The following is a 14,299-nucleotide window of genomic DNA, read 5'->3' as shown; positions in this document are numbered from 1 at the left end:
AAGGCATGGCAATTTCTAGCAACCTATCATGAAGGTTGCTCCCCTTTGCAGTTCCTTCTACCTCATAATTGTCCTTCAACCTCTGAGATAGTCTACACACAGGGAACTAACAAAGAGAAAGGAATGGATGTCTGACATGGAAAAAGACTCTCCTATACAAGATTTCACACCGAAGCTTGCTAGACAACACAAACCAGGCTACATATCTCCCTCAATGGTAGATACTAAAGTTAGAAGAAGTTTGAGAAACAAAGAGAAAAATGGGGGCTATAAGAGTTTTATCTACAAAGACAAATAATGCTTGGCCTGCAATGCAAAGCCTCCTGTCATTTCTAGCAAGGTTATAAAAAATATGGGACAATCTTTTTGTCAAATGAAACCTGAGATGCTCTCATATTCTAACTTGACGACAAAGCACTCTTTGTAAAGTTTACAACCTTTACAGAGTGTAAAACTGATTAATCAATTGTGCTCACGGTCATGAGCGGCGAGGAATGCCACACATGATTAGAATACATTGGTTTTGGGTAACTTTGGTTGGTGGTTCATTCATGGTTGCGGGAACCATGTTTGAAATGTTCAACTTTGGTTGAGGTGGTTTATGTCAAGAATGTTAATTCTTAAAGTTATTTAATTTTAGCATTTACTTACACTTTATTTAAATATTTTTACTAAATTATTCCTTTATGCAAATAAGCCCCTGTAAGCTTTATTATTGTGAATGCCTTCATTTCATCCTTTACCACAACTTGCGGAGTACGAGATATACTCACACTTGCTATAACCATAATGCTCAGCCAGGGAAGTTTCTGAAGTCTACTCTGAGGATGGAGAAGTCTAAGGTGGTGCTCTACATCAACTGCCTGTGGAAGATGCGGAATAAGAAGACTACGCTAGCTGCGGTGTTTATTTGCTTTTTGACCTTCGAAGGTTCCCTCTGTAAGAACGAATATTTATGTTAAGTTATGACATTGTGTTTTATTTATCATCTATGAAGTCCCTGTATATTGAGATTGATTCTTGACCTAATATATAGTATGAGTATTGGTCTATCCTTAGACCGGTCCCGACACCTCCATGCCTATCGTGTCTCCTCTGCTCCGCTCCCCTCCGCTAATACAAATACTTTCCTACACTCACAGTCCCAAGTCCCATCCCAAACCTAGTCGCCATACCAACCACCTTGCCCTCCGCTTCGATCCCTTCCTTCCTTACACCGGTGAGGTCATTGCCAAGGCTGAGTAGAGCCTAGCCTAGAAACGCATAAGGAATCGAAGGTGGGGAGACCAAATCTGGGCAGCTAGGCCTGCAGGGTGGTAGGATCCACTGGTGCCGGGTTCGGATGGGTGGCGAAACCCAAAACCCTAACCCTAGGTGCCGTTGCCGGTGACCGCGAGGAGAAGGCGGTGGATGAGGTGACCTCGGTCTACATCGGTGGCCTGCCCTATGAGGCCGATGAAAACAGGCTCCGCGATACCTTCGAGTACTACAACACCATCATCGCTGTCAAGGTTCGCTCCCCTCCGCCACCTCTCTGATTCCTATGACTACTCCATTGGGTTCTATGCAGTGAGGCGCCAAACGGTGCGATGACCCATCTAGAATCGGGACATCGACCCTATTTGACCCTAACCCTCGAATTGGGTCATCATCCTAGGGTCATGGAACGCACCTTCGACCTCGATCCCTGTGACTATCAGCCCAGCATCGACTACGATGAGACCTTTAGCCTTATCGTCAAGCCTACCACCATTCGTGTGGTGCTCTCCCTCCTCATCTGCAACAATTGGCCCATTCACCAGCTCGACATCAAAAACATTTTTTTGAACGTGATGTTGGATGAGACGATCTACTGCCAGCAGCCACCCGATTTCGACGACATTGATAAACCACAACATGTCTTCTGGCTCAACAGGTCTCTCTATGGCCTTGAGCAGGCTCTCTGCCCATGGTACATTCGGTTTTAGGCTCCCCACGGCTGCAAGTTAGATTCCTCCCTCTTCATCTACAACAATGGAGCAGACATCGTCTACATGTTGTACGTCGATGACATCCTGCTTACAACATCCAGCATGGCTCTGCTTAAATGGATCATCACCGCCCTCCGCCACGAGTTCGCGATGACATGTCTACAACGGCCTGCTGAGATTCTACAATGGCCAACATGTCTACATGCAACCGGCGCATCACTCCCATCGAAGCTCGCTCCAATCTGCATGCCACTGTAGGTGATCCCATCTTCAACCCGACACTGTACAGGAGTCTTGCCAGTGCCCTCCAGTACCTCACGTTCACCCACCCTAACATATATGCACGGTTACCATGTATAGCTCAAGCTATACCTATATATATGCACCCATGTGCAAAGGAATAGAACAAGATGAGAATTCTCCAAACTCTTTCAAAACAGGGTCAAATCAGGTAAGTTTCGAGCCTGATGGAACCTTTGATCATTTCTTTCAACTTTCAAGATGAGCAAACTTTTGCAGATGAGCAAACTTTAAGCAACATTCCGAAATGACATATGTGACCATTTGACATAATCCAATAGGAAATAATTTAAATTGTACAACCAAAAAAAAAAGGTATGAAACCCTTTCCTTGTTGATTCCTCCTGTTGCATGAAGCAGAGTAATGGCATTGAAAAAGAAACAGAGTATGGCATGTTTCTGTTGTCAATTAATCTAGATGTTCCATATCCATGGGATGGGTCTACATGGTCTCGGTCAGGGAATCAAGTAGTTCTACATGTCATAAATGATAGTCATTTAATTTGCAAAGGTTTCTCAAGGGAAAATGAGCATATTTACGATGATAGTGTATATGGGACTGCCATATATCGTCCAACAAGATCAGCATTGGCGTTGTCTCCCTCTCGAGGTACATCCTCTCCAACCCGCGCCACACCTATGTGACCCCATTGGGCCACGGCTTCCTGCAAACATGGGTTTCTCTGGTTGGTAATTTTATTTAATCGGAAGTTCTGGTATTTGGTCGGAACTTTTGGTCATGGTCGGAATCTCCGGTTTTTGCGAACATGGGTTTCTCGGGTTGGCCATTCTTTGTTTAATCGGAAGTTCTAATCCAGAAGCCGGAACATATGCTTAAGCTTGCATCGATTCCCCGGTCAATTCAACCCACATGTCAAAACCCAATCCACAGGAGTATGTGATTGCACTAACACATGGATTCTAGGCTTCATTGACCAACCAAACAAGCAAACTTATAGGTGCTTACTCTAAACAATCTCCCTCCCAGCTACTAGATTCTTTGCAACAACGAACAAGGTGGTGCTTCTAGGAAACTTACCCCAATGTCCTTGTTGAGGGTGGTGACCGTCGGTTCGGGAAACAGAGAGAGAGGGAGCTTGGGGAAGAGGAGAAGTGTTGTTGCTCATTGTTGCTTCAACCAAGTGAGTGAGAGAGAGAGAGAGAGAGAGAGAGAGAGAGAGAGAGAGAGAGAGAGAGAACAGTGAGAAAACCCTCCGTGCATGCACAAGATACTTGGATGGATGGAGAGCTTAGAGACAAGGGAATGCAATGGCATAACATGCATACATTGATTTCAGCTTCTTAAGGTGGGATTTAGAGTGGAGAAGAGAGGAGAGCTTTCTCTCTATTTTGGTGTGTGTTTGAGTGAGAGGGAGAGAGTGAGAGTGAGGAAGTGAGAAGGTGGCCTGCTGCTGAAAAAAGAGGGAGGAGGCCAGCTAGTGGGCCCTAGTGAAATAGTGCCCCTTTTCAATTTCCACCCTTTTCCTTTCCCTTTATTCCATCTAGAGTGATCCAAGCACCATGTAAAATTTTGTGTATCTCCTATAAACAACAAGGATTCCTTTTGATTTGGTTCCACCCTAAGATCCTGGGTAGATTTCAAAAGAAAAATCCCCAAAAAGGCTTACTTTCGTAACTTCTAGCAATTTTTAAGGCGTCCCCAAAAATCTGGAAAAATTTCACTAATATTCTTCTCATGTGGTGTAATAATTTCTAAAATTATTTCCATCCCTAGGTTATTTGGTGATAAGGTGAGTTCCTTTATAATGCTCCATTTATTTGTGTTTTTATATTTTTATGTGATTTTCTCTTTTTAATTCAAATTGAATTCAAACCAATTCAATTTGCCAACCATTGAAACAAAAGCTTATGAATGCTTATGAATTGTATGTAAACATGAATATGCATGTATTTGGGGTGTGACTCCATCCATGCCCGGTGACTCCATCGTGGATGCGTTGCTTTTAGAGACGACTACCACAACCGTTGTCACCGTATCCAAGAGGTTTTTCTCGAACCAAGTTCTAGCATTGGTTAGGGTCATGGTAGCCACCATTCAGGAATAGTGGTAGGCCCTTGTGCCTACAAAACAAGCTAGGGATCAGTCCCCAAGCTTGGAGCCAAACAACTGAGATGAGAATATCGATGAAAATTCCAATAAGGAATAATACCATAATCATAGCAAAAGTATACAGCTTACATTGGGGTTTTAAATTTGAACTCGAGGGAGGGCTTCAACCTCACCTCAAGAGAAGAAACTCCAAAGCTGGTAGGTTGAGCGCTAGACTCAGGAGTGGAGATCACCATATCGGCACTTTTCACCTTGGGCCTCTTTTCCGATGACTCCTCTATTGGAGGGGCCGATGTCTTGGCTGAGCCTTTTTTTTTCCTTTCTTTCTTAGGAATTTTACCTGCCATTGATTATTCATCTAAGTGTGCTAAGCAGGGTGTCCATTGTTTCCTTTGATACTTCTGCCTAAGACAAGTTCGAGTCATTTTGGATTTGTTCCATAAAAGAAGACCACTCGAGTCGTTGAAGCCTTTTCACAAGACAAGGGTGAACTTTGGATGTGGGGGACTTGTGATTGAAGATTACCTCAGGCAAAGTTCCATGTGTATAGCAGGGAGGACGCGAACAGTCGCATCCTCAGACTCCATCTCTGAGTCATCTTCCATGATCCATGCCTTCTTGTTGGCTTGGGTCAGGGCCGGGTTACCTTGGGTCGGGGGAGACCTAGTAGTCTTTTTTCCTCAACCACTAGGCCCTTGGCTTGCTAGAGGCCCTTGTCAGGCCACGTGTAGAGATCAGCATAATCTAGGGGAGGACCTACAAGGACTAATAAATGAATTATGACCCAGAGGATAACATAGAAAAAATGATAAGGTAAAAAAAGAATTACCTGAATTTTCACCGCCCTTACTTCTGGTGACAAGTCACATAGAGCTTTCAGGATTCCATCCTGGTTGTTGGTTGGTCCTTGTCGAGGAGATACTGCACACTCTTAATGGCAACACTCAAGGATAGCTTTGTGAGAAGATAGATGTACTTAAGATCTGCATATGTACAAATAGAGACAGTAAGAAGACGACAAGCTTACCTATGTCATTGTCCCTCGTCGGATCTTGACATCTCGAACAGAGCCACGTTGGTTGTTCTCAGGATGTCGATGGATCGATTTGACACTGGATGAAGGGTGTATTTGGATGATAGAAACGGAAATGTTTCTCAGGCAATTTTGGAGAATCGGTAACAAATGGCACTAGGCCTCGCTTGTTTCGCAGTGGAATGCTTGCAACATTTCTTGTTTTTTTGCTTGAGACAGTGAATCGGCTGGAGACCAGTTTTGCATGAGAAACAGTCAGATTGGAATGCACCTCCACCTTGAGTTCGGTTGTAATTACCTACCAGTGCCACTGCCTTATCCTCAAGGTGAGATTGCGGTGCTTGAGCTTGCACACATCAGCCTAGGCAGCGAGGACCATCTAGGTGACTGTCAAGACGTTGCTGAGGTCCGCTACATCGCGCCGCCGATAGCCACCCCAAAATTGCTCGCCGCCGGCCACCGCCTTCAATTTGTGGTTGAACTTAGCAGGGACCAACGCCGTCACCACCTCCTCTCCGTCACCGTTACCGTCGGCTCCATCTCAACCTCCTCCCCACCACCGCCGACCCTAGCCGCCACCGATTCATGATTTAGAACACAAGAGAACTCACTGAGATTCATAGGAGTAGATCTAGACACACCCAATTGTAATTGTCTTCTTCTAAGATTAATCAAGATATCACATAATGTAGGGTTATTATTCTAAGGGAGATTCAGACCTGTTAAAATCTCATGTTCTCCTTGATACATATAATTCATTAACATATATCACTACTTTAAATAAGTATTTATATAATTGACTTTACTAATCATCGATAAGCTTCACCCAAATCGATGCCCTACTATTAGGATCAAGCTTCTCGCTACCCAAATCGACGCCTACCATCAGGTTCCAGCTCCCTGTCGCTTGAATCGACACCATAGGTCTGGGATTCAAGCTCATCCAGTGGGACCGTTCTCTATGCTAAGCTCCGTGCCACCCAGTACCCTTCCTCGACCATGTGCAAGGGGAGATATGGAGGCTTCAGGGCATGAGCAAGAAGGGATCCTCTAGTGCATTTGGAGAGAGAGAGAAAAAGAGAGAGAAGCCTAGGTACAGGGCCGGCCCTGGAGGGGGGCAAGCAAGGTGGCCACCCCGGGCCCTCAAAACCAAGGGTCCCCTCCCATATTCTATACATGTATACTACTTATGACCAAACAAAGCACAATAGTCCAAATTTCAATCGACTGGCGGCCGCAGTTATATGATTGTGCATAGTATTTTGCCTTTGGTTGGTTTAAAAGAAGTAGCTTTGCTACTTTGGTTCCTTCATAGTAGGTTAGCAGCAGCCCAAATTAGTAATCCTCTCATGCGTAGAGAAGTTGATGAAATCGTTTCTTCTCGTGCAGTCCTGCCCTAATCGATTACTCGGGGATCATCGTTCGCCGCTTGTAGATCCCAATTCATCTGTTTACATCCTCTCCTTTGACCTTTCCTTCTAAAATGAAGGTATGCCTGACGCCTAACCTGACGCATGATCATCTTCCTTCGGTTGTTCCCAATCCAAGCTTTAAGGTTGCCCACCAATTGCATATTTGCTTTAAGCCATTAATTGACCGGTTGGGGATACAAATTCTTGCGAGTTACACGTGATAATTGATAAGATTTCTTTAAATTGATTCGGTGTTTTTATAGCTTTGCACTAGTTTACAACCGCTAATGTATTTTTCAATTTTCAGCACGTTCTTGATATCATGTCTTTTAAAAAGCATGCAGTTAGCAGTGAAAAAAGGAAAAAAAAAACGAGTAGATGAGTTGATAGAATCACATAATGGAGCTATTGACAAATTTTTTAAGAGTTATACGTGTAGTTTAAGAAATCCAGCTGAGTTGGTGATAGTCGCATCTAGAAATGTTAGAAGAAATTGTTTAAGATGATTTCTAGAAAGTGTTTGAGATGAGTGTTATTTTTTTAATTTACTTAAGTGTTTATCGAAAATAATTTTTTAATGTATTGAATATTATCTTTATAACTTATATATTAATTATTTTTTGATGTTTCAATTTAATGAGTCCGTTCTTAGTTTGGTTCCCGGCCACCGGAATCTGAGAACCGGTAGGTACTATCCATGGCTGAAGCAAGTACTCGTGTGCTACAGAGATTGAGGGATTCAGGCTGATGGACGTGCACATGATGGGGAAAAAGCAAGCAATTGCTGGAAGTGGGAACATGTGGCTGCGTGGGCGTCTAGTCGAGCATCCGGTATTTTTCGTTGGCGTCGGACACCCTAGCAGGAGCTTTATCGATCTAAAACTAGAAAGGATGCCCTCGCCTGATGGCCCGCATATGCAGAACATTGGAAGCTGCTGGAATCTGGATACGTAGGATAGTTTGGATGGCAGCTAGTTTGCATAAGCTGAGTGCTATGTATGGTAGATAGAATGCACGATGAGTCTTGTAAGGTAACGTAGTTCGAATGCTAGCCAATTTGCAGAACATTAGAAGTTGTTGGAGCGTGGATGGTCAACAGAAACGCTGTCCTTTGCACTGTTGGCCCACAGACGGAATCCCTAAGTTTTGGTGGGATCATGGACAGGCATCGTTCATCAAATCAAATGAATTGCTTACTTGAATCAGCATTGGAGTGATAGTGCAATCTGTGTAAGGTGACCTCCTAATTCAGGTAAGCAGAGGAGGAGGCAACCATGGGTAGAGGAAACTGATAATTGAAATAGAAGGGATCCTAAATATATTACACAAGTGTGTAGAATCCAGATATAATGCAGGTAATTATATTACACATTGTACGATTTAGGTTGTTCACAGATTCAAGCGTTGCATGGTAGATAGATCTCCGCCTAATTATATTACAGAAAGATGAGCTGACATTGTACGAAGGTAATTTATGGGCCCATTGTTTAGCCTGCAAGCTAGTGAGAATGGTTAGTTAGTTAATGTAGGATATAGTTCTATTTCTGCGTGGTGTTGCCGCGCCTGGTGCTATTCACCTGCTGACCCTCAGCAGTTTGCGGTCGCCTGCTCAGTCTCGCTTAGTAAACATTATGTGTAGTATGATAAGCTAGTCACACTATATAATACACAGATGGGGAAGTTGAAGAATAATTAAATATATATATGGGGTAGTCTCACTACATAATACATAGATGGACCATATACGAGTTACTTGCATAGTAACTAAACATATAGATACGAGTTGTTTTGTTGATCAGACGTATATGTAATTAAACCATGCATAGTCATACATAGATCATACAGATACATAGATAATTAAGTAGACTAAGATAACAACAAAGTCTGCATCCATATTATACAGAAATTTAATCGTGGCCATGTAGATTTCATCTTGAAAAGTTTGCTAGCAGTATGGATCAACATAAGGCTTGTGATTATCAATTCGTAATGAAGCTCTTGCTAGCATAGAGTAAGGAAAATAACTCGAAGGTTTAATTCATGAGTGAGATAAGTAGTACCTTGAGAGAAACACGCCGAGCTAATACTCTCCTTAAAGCAGATAAAATCCCAGATGTAATTGGCACTATCATTTCTTTCATTCCAATTGTTTGTGTTGCCTTCTCAAACGGTTTACTTCAAAGCTATCTGTATTAAGTTAAGGACATGGAATATCAATTGAAAGGGACAAGCAATAGGAAGCAGGGGAAATACCCACTCAGTTGGGATAGCTAAGAAGAGATTTTATCATTAGCAAACTTGAAGATTGTTATTTGCAGAACAGAGAGCAGGATTGAGAAAACAGACATTGTATTAGGCAGCAAAACTATTCCTTGATTTGTTCATTAGCTGATACTCTGGATTCCTCCGTTCATGACCCATGTCATAATAGGATAGGATTGTGGTCAGATCAAGGAGGGCTCAGAAATTCAGATTTAGCATGGCTAGATTATGTGGAGGCGCAAACAAAAAGAAAATAGGAATTGAATCAGCACATGCAAAATATTTTGGCCGACTAAGTAGTGAAAAACAAATTTAGTTAGTTACCAGTACTGATGTTATCCGACCCAATGAGCCAAAACCTGCAATTCAAAAAAATCCTAGAGTTAAGACAGCACTTGTTAGCCAAGAGCGAGCTAGTAAGAGACAATGCTCAAAACTTGAGTACAGATTGTAAAAGCTGGCGGCAGGTAAATTATAACCTTGAGCTGAGAAACCACTCTGGATATTTATTGTACAGATTGTTCGTGGATTGGATCAAACACTGTAAATCATGATGGATATTTATTGAGATGACCCTTCGTTTTGCATTGAAGGCGAACGATGCATATATTCATGTTTGTTTGATCTTCTAAACATTGTTAAAAGAATAGAAGTAGTACCATTGATTTTGAGTCTTACACTACAACAAAATAACCTTTGTAGTTCAGGAAGGCCCAAATCGTGTCTTTGTAGTTCAGGAAGTCTCTTGATTCCTTTGCAACTGCAGTAAACTACTACAAGAGTTTTACTACATAAAGTGAGCAGCTTCTAAACAAAAGCTCAATGCTGTAAGATATCAAGAAGATAATGGACTATGATGTTCAACTTCTATCACTAGGGAACTTCAACTAAGAACCATCAATGCCCTGAACAAAACCCAAACCATCAGTGAGTCCAATGCAGAGATAATATGAGTGAGTAGTCCGGTTCTTCCTAACAAAACATTTAAGAGGGGCATCCCTTGGGCCAGGCTGCAGATACAAAGGTGAAACAATGAGTTAAAATAAAAATAAGTCTATCAACAAAATTTACAGTGCATGCAAACTCAAATCAAATGTCATCTCTTACTAAAGGGCTGGTAATGAAGTTTACTGTATAACAGAGAGCATGCATATGCAATATCTATAGAAATGGCACATGTAAGATTTTAATGGTACATGTAAGATATATAAGAAAATAGAAAATATTTTCAATACTCCCATCGATAATGACACGTTATAACCATGAAAATTTATATTGTTTGCTATACAAAGAAATTGAAGGTAATGACATGTTATAACTATGAAAATTTATATTTTTGAGCAAGGTAATGACATTTACTTTTGGACAGATATGTCTAACATGGTGTTCAGGTGATGCAACAATAAAAATGATTTTGTCAGAAAAAAAATAAAGTTTGTGATGGAAAAGGAGTTTTATTGCAACAGATTGAAGCAACATTTCGTAATAATTATAGAAATAAGGTGGCACATGCTTGGTCTAACTAAAAAAATTTGGACTACTCGAAAAGCAACTACCTTCATCGAAGGAGGCTTCAGTTGCTATTCATATACAGATGCTGTCTTTCCTGAACATGACTATTGCTTGTGCTATTTCACTGCAGATAGATAGCCAAAAATGCAAAATTGTGTCATTGGATAAATCAAAGGAATCTGTGATATGTGCTTGTCAAAACCATTTGCAAAATATTTATAAGTTTCTCTCTAAGAATAAATCAGTATCACTCAAAAATCAGAACGTGCCATTTTCTTTATCAACATATGTTTTGTTTCTAACTCAAATTTTAGATTTTGTAGTACAAACAGAACTTGATGATTCAGTTGTTAGATGATCATAACTATATATAACTGAAATGTCTAAATATGTTAACCGTTTATAATTAAGGAATATTATTCGTAACTAAAACCTGCAACTGGGATCACATCAGGTAGGATGTGAACATACACAATTATTCTCCAATGTCAAGATACAAACATGAACATGTTGCAATATGAATTATAGGTATATACATAACTATCCAATTATATGGACACAGAAACTACTGGGCTATTATGAACTATCGGAGAACTATGCTTTGGAATTGTCAAAATTAATTTTATGTATAAAAGGGCTATTGCTGAATGTAACAAATTTTAAATCATGTAGAAGAAGCACCCCTAAGGACATTGGATCTTTCATGATATCAACTTAGCATATTGGTTACCATTTAACCTAGTTTAGTCATTGAAACATGCGTCCGATGCAAGATGGTGAGGGGTTGACATCATTCGGTAGTGCAACTTTGCAGTTAAGTAATATTAATTGAACTATTAATATAATCAAAGTGAACTATTTGCTCATATACTGATTGCAAAGTGACATATTCCAAATTAATGGAGCTCCTGTTCTTGCAACAAGTTGACATGTAACAAAGCAGCTATATGATAAGTTAAAAGAAGTGAAACAAAGTAGCCCAAAATATGCATGGCATTCTCTCAGAAAATGCATGATACTACAACTTATGAGTTGATATTATTAGTATCTAGCATCTATCTTTCTGGTTTCAGGAGCAACTTTGAAGCAATTGTGTACTTCACTGGTCCCAACTACCATCATCAAGAGCAAAATATAACTGAGACAAACCCCAGGTTGCTTAGATGTCTACGCTAAAGAAAGGAGCAAATTTTACCTGCCACTCCTTGTATCCCTGCAAGGTCTACGAGTTGAGCTTACTACCTTCATCGAAGGAGGCTTCAGTTGCTATTCATATGCAGATGATGCCTTTCCTGAACATGACTCTTGCTCGTGTTATTTCACTGCAGATAGATAGCCAAAAATGCAAAATTGTGTCATTGGATAAATCAAAGGAACCTGTGATATGTGCTTGTCAAAACCATTTACAAAATATTTATAAGTTTCTCTCTAAGAATTAATCAGTATTACAAAAAAATTAGAAAGTGCCATTTTCTTTATCAACCTATGTTTTGTTTCTAACTCAAATTTTAGATTTTGTAGTATAAACAGAACTTGATGATTCAGTTGTTAGATGATCATAACTATACATAACTGAAATGTCTAAATATGTTAACAGAAACAGACTATTTTAACAAAACAACTGGGATTAATCGTAACAGCAGTGTTAATCTCAGTACATGTTAACAAAAATAGACTATCTAACAACTAAGGTTACACTGCTGGAAAACAGACTATTTTAACCGTTTATAATTAAGTAATATTATTTGTAACTAAAACATGCAACTGGGTTTACATCAGGTGGGATGTGGGCATACACAGAATTATCCTCAAATGTCAAGATACAAATATGAACATGTTGCAATATGAATTATAAGTATATAGTAATAAATAAGGTCGGACAAAATTCAGGGGTCAACAGTTATCCAATTATATGGACACAGAAACTACTGGGCTATTATGAACTATCGAAGCACTATGCTTTGGAATTGTCAAAACTAATTTTATGTATAGAAGGGCTATTGTTGAATGTAACAAATTTTGAATCTTGTAGAAGAAGCACCCCTAAGGTCAGAGTTTCCTTACTTGAACAATAGTGACAGTTGCAGAGGTAACAATATCTGAAAAAATCACCACCAGGAGGAGAAACAACCCGAACGATTGTGACACCACCATGTTCATAAAAGGATGCCAATCGTGTAACCAAATAAGCTGGGTAACCACTATCAGCAGGCATTCCAGCCTAGACAAAAAAAAAACAATAGTTTAGTCAAATAGACAGGATGTGAAAAGTAATCAACATGGATGAAACAACAGTCCAAAGTATCCATCTGATATATTAGCACTAAACTGCTTTAGTAGTAGGTAGTGATATAGGTTCTTTCCCAACTAAACATGTGGCCATCAGAATCATTATTATCTCTTAATTCAGTACCACTGTATAAGCTTGAGTCACCAATTAGTAGCATAGCATTTACATTTGAACTTTGTAGCGATGTTCCTAAAAACTTTGTTTTATGAGTCAATCTCAGTACATGGCTAAATAATGGCACCATAAACAGGACATCACATCCGGAGGCAATCTCAGCCCCTGAGGGTGTGGGCTTCCATAGTGAGATGTGAAAACAGACTATTTTAGCAACAAAACTCTTGGGTAAATGATTAGCTTGTGACAAATGAAAAATACAATGAAAGAGAAATTCAACGTCAATGAAAGAGCATGTTGGCACAACACTTGATGAATGGGAGAAACTAAATTTTCCTTTCCACTCTCTAGGATCTGTTATTTTAAAAGTAAACAATTTGAAGAAAAATGGCAAGTAGGATAGAAGATGAGCAACAAAAACTATGGTAAATTCACTGTGGTATGCTACAGTATTTTTGAACAATAAAATGCACGCGATGGTACAGTAATTTGCAGTGAATTACTGTATCACAGGTATTGTATACCAAACTATGGTAAATTCGCTGTGGCGTTGATACTGTAGCATCCCTGTAGCAATAAATCTCGTCCATCCGTTCTCAATCCAACGGCCCGCGGAAGGTTAAAGTCACAGATACTGTAGCGTGGTGACTTTGCTCTGTAAAGGTAGAGGATCTCAGTCCGTATAAGAGATGGGTTATTGATCTATATTTGTCTCTTAGGTGGCCTGTAACTAGGGATTTTAATTTTGTTTTATATATTTTTTTCACTGGTGGAAATATTAAAATTCACAAAATTTTATGAAAATTTTCATTATTTTTTATCCTCATCTCTGTGAGTTCCACGTGTCGAAGAAAGAAAAATTCAAAATTAGATATTTAATTCCCTCTGAAATTCTCAAAATCCACAAAATCTCATTGAAATTTAACAAAATTTTAATCTAACATTCCCGAAATAGCATTTCAAGAGGGTAACACGGCAGCACCGGACCTTCTTTTCCGGTTGTTGTCAACAGTAATAATTACGGTCACGGCTTCACGTGGTCCATGACTAGATCGTTTCATGTATCAGCGCGTAGGCCCGATGACAGTCAAAGGAAAACGACGACGACTTTGATGAGTAGCTACGCAGCCAACTAGTCAACCGTGTTCTGCGCTTGCTGACCACACGTCAAAAGCAACCGACACACGTTCCCAAATCCCAACTCTTCTCCACAAGAACGCACAAAAGGTGATGGGACTTGCAGGTCAAGCTGCAGAGCGAAGTTCCTGTCTCATTGGCTACCTGAAACATCCGTGTTTGCCATGTAATCCCACATTCCCACCAGTGTCACGATGA

This window comes from Phragmites australis, chromosome 11 (genome assembly GCF_958298935.1).
Source record: "Phragmites australis chromosome 11, lpPhrAust1.1, whole genome shotgun sequence".
NCBI lineage: Eukaryota > Viridiplantae > Streptophyta > Magnoliopsida > Poales > Poaceae > Phragmites > Phragmites australis.
This window is presented reverse-complemented; position numbering follows the sequence as displayed.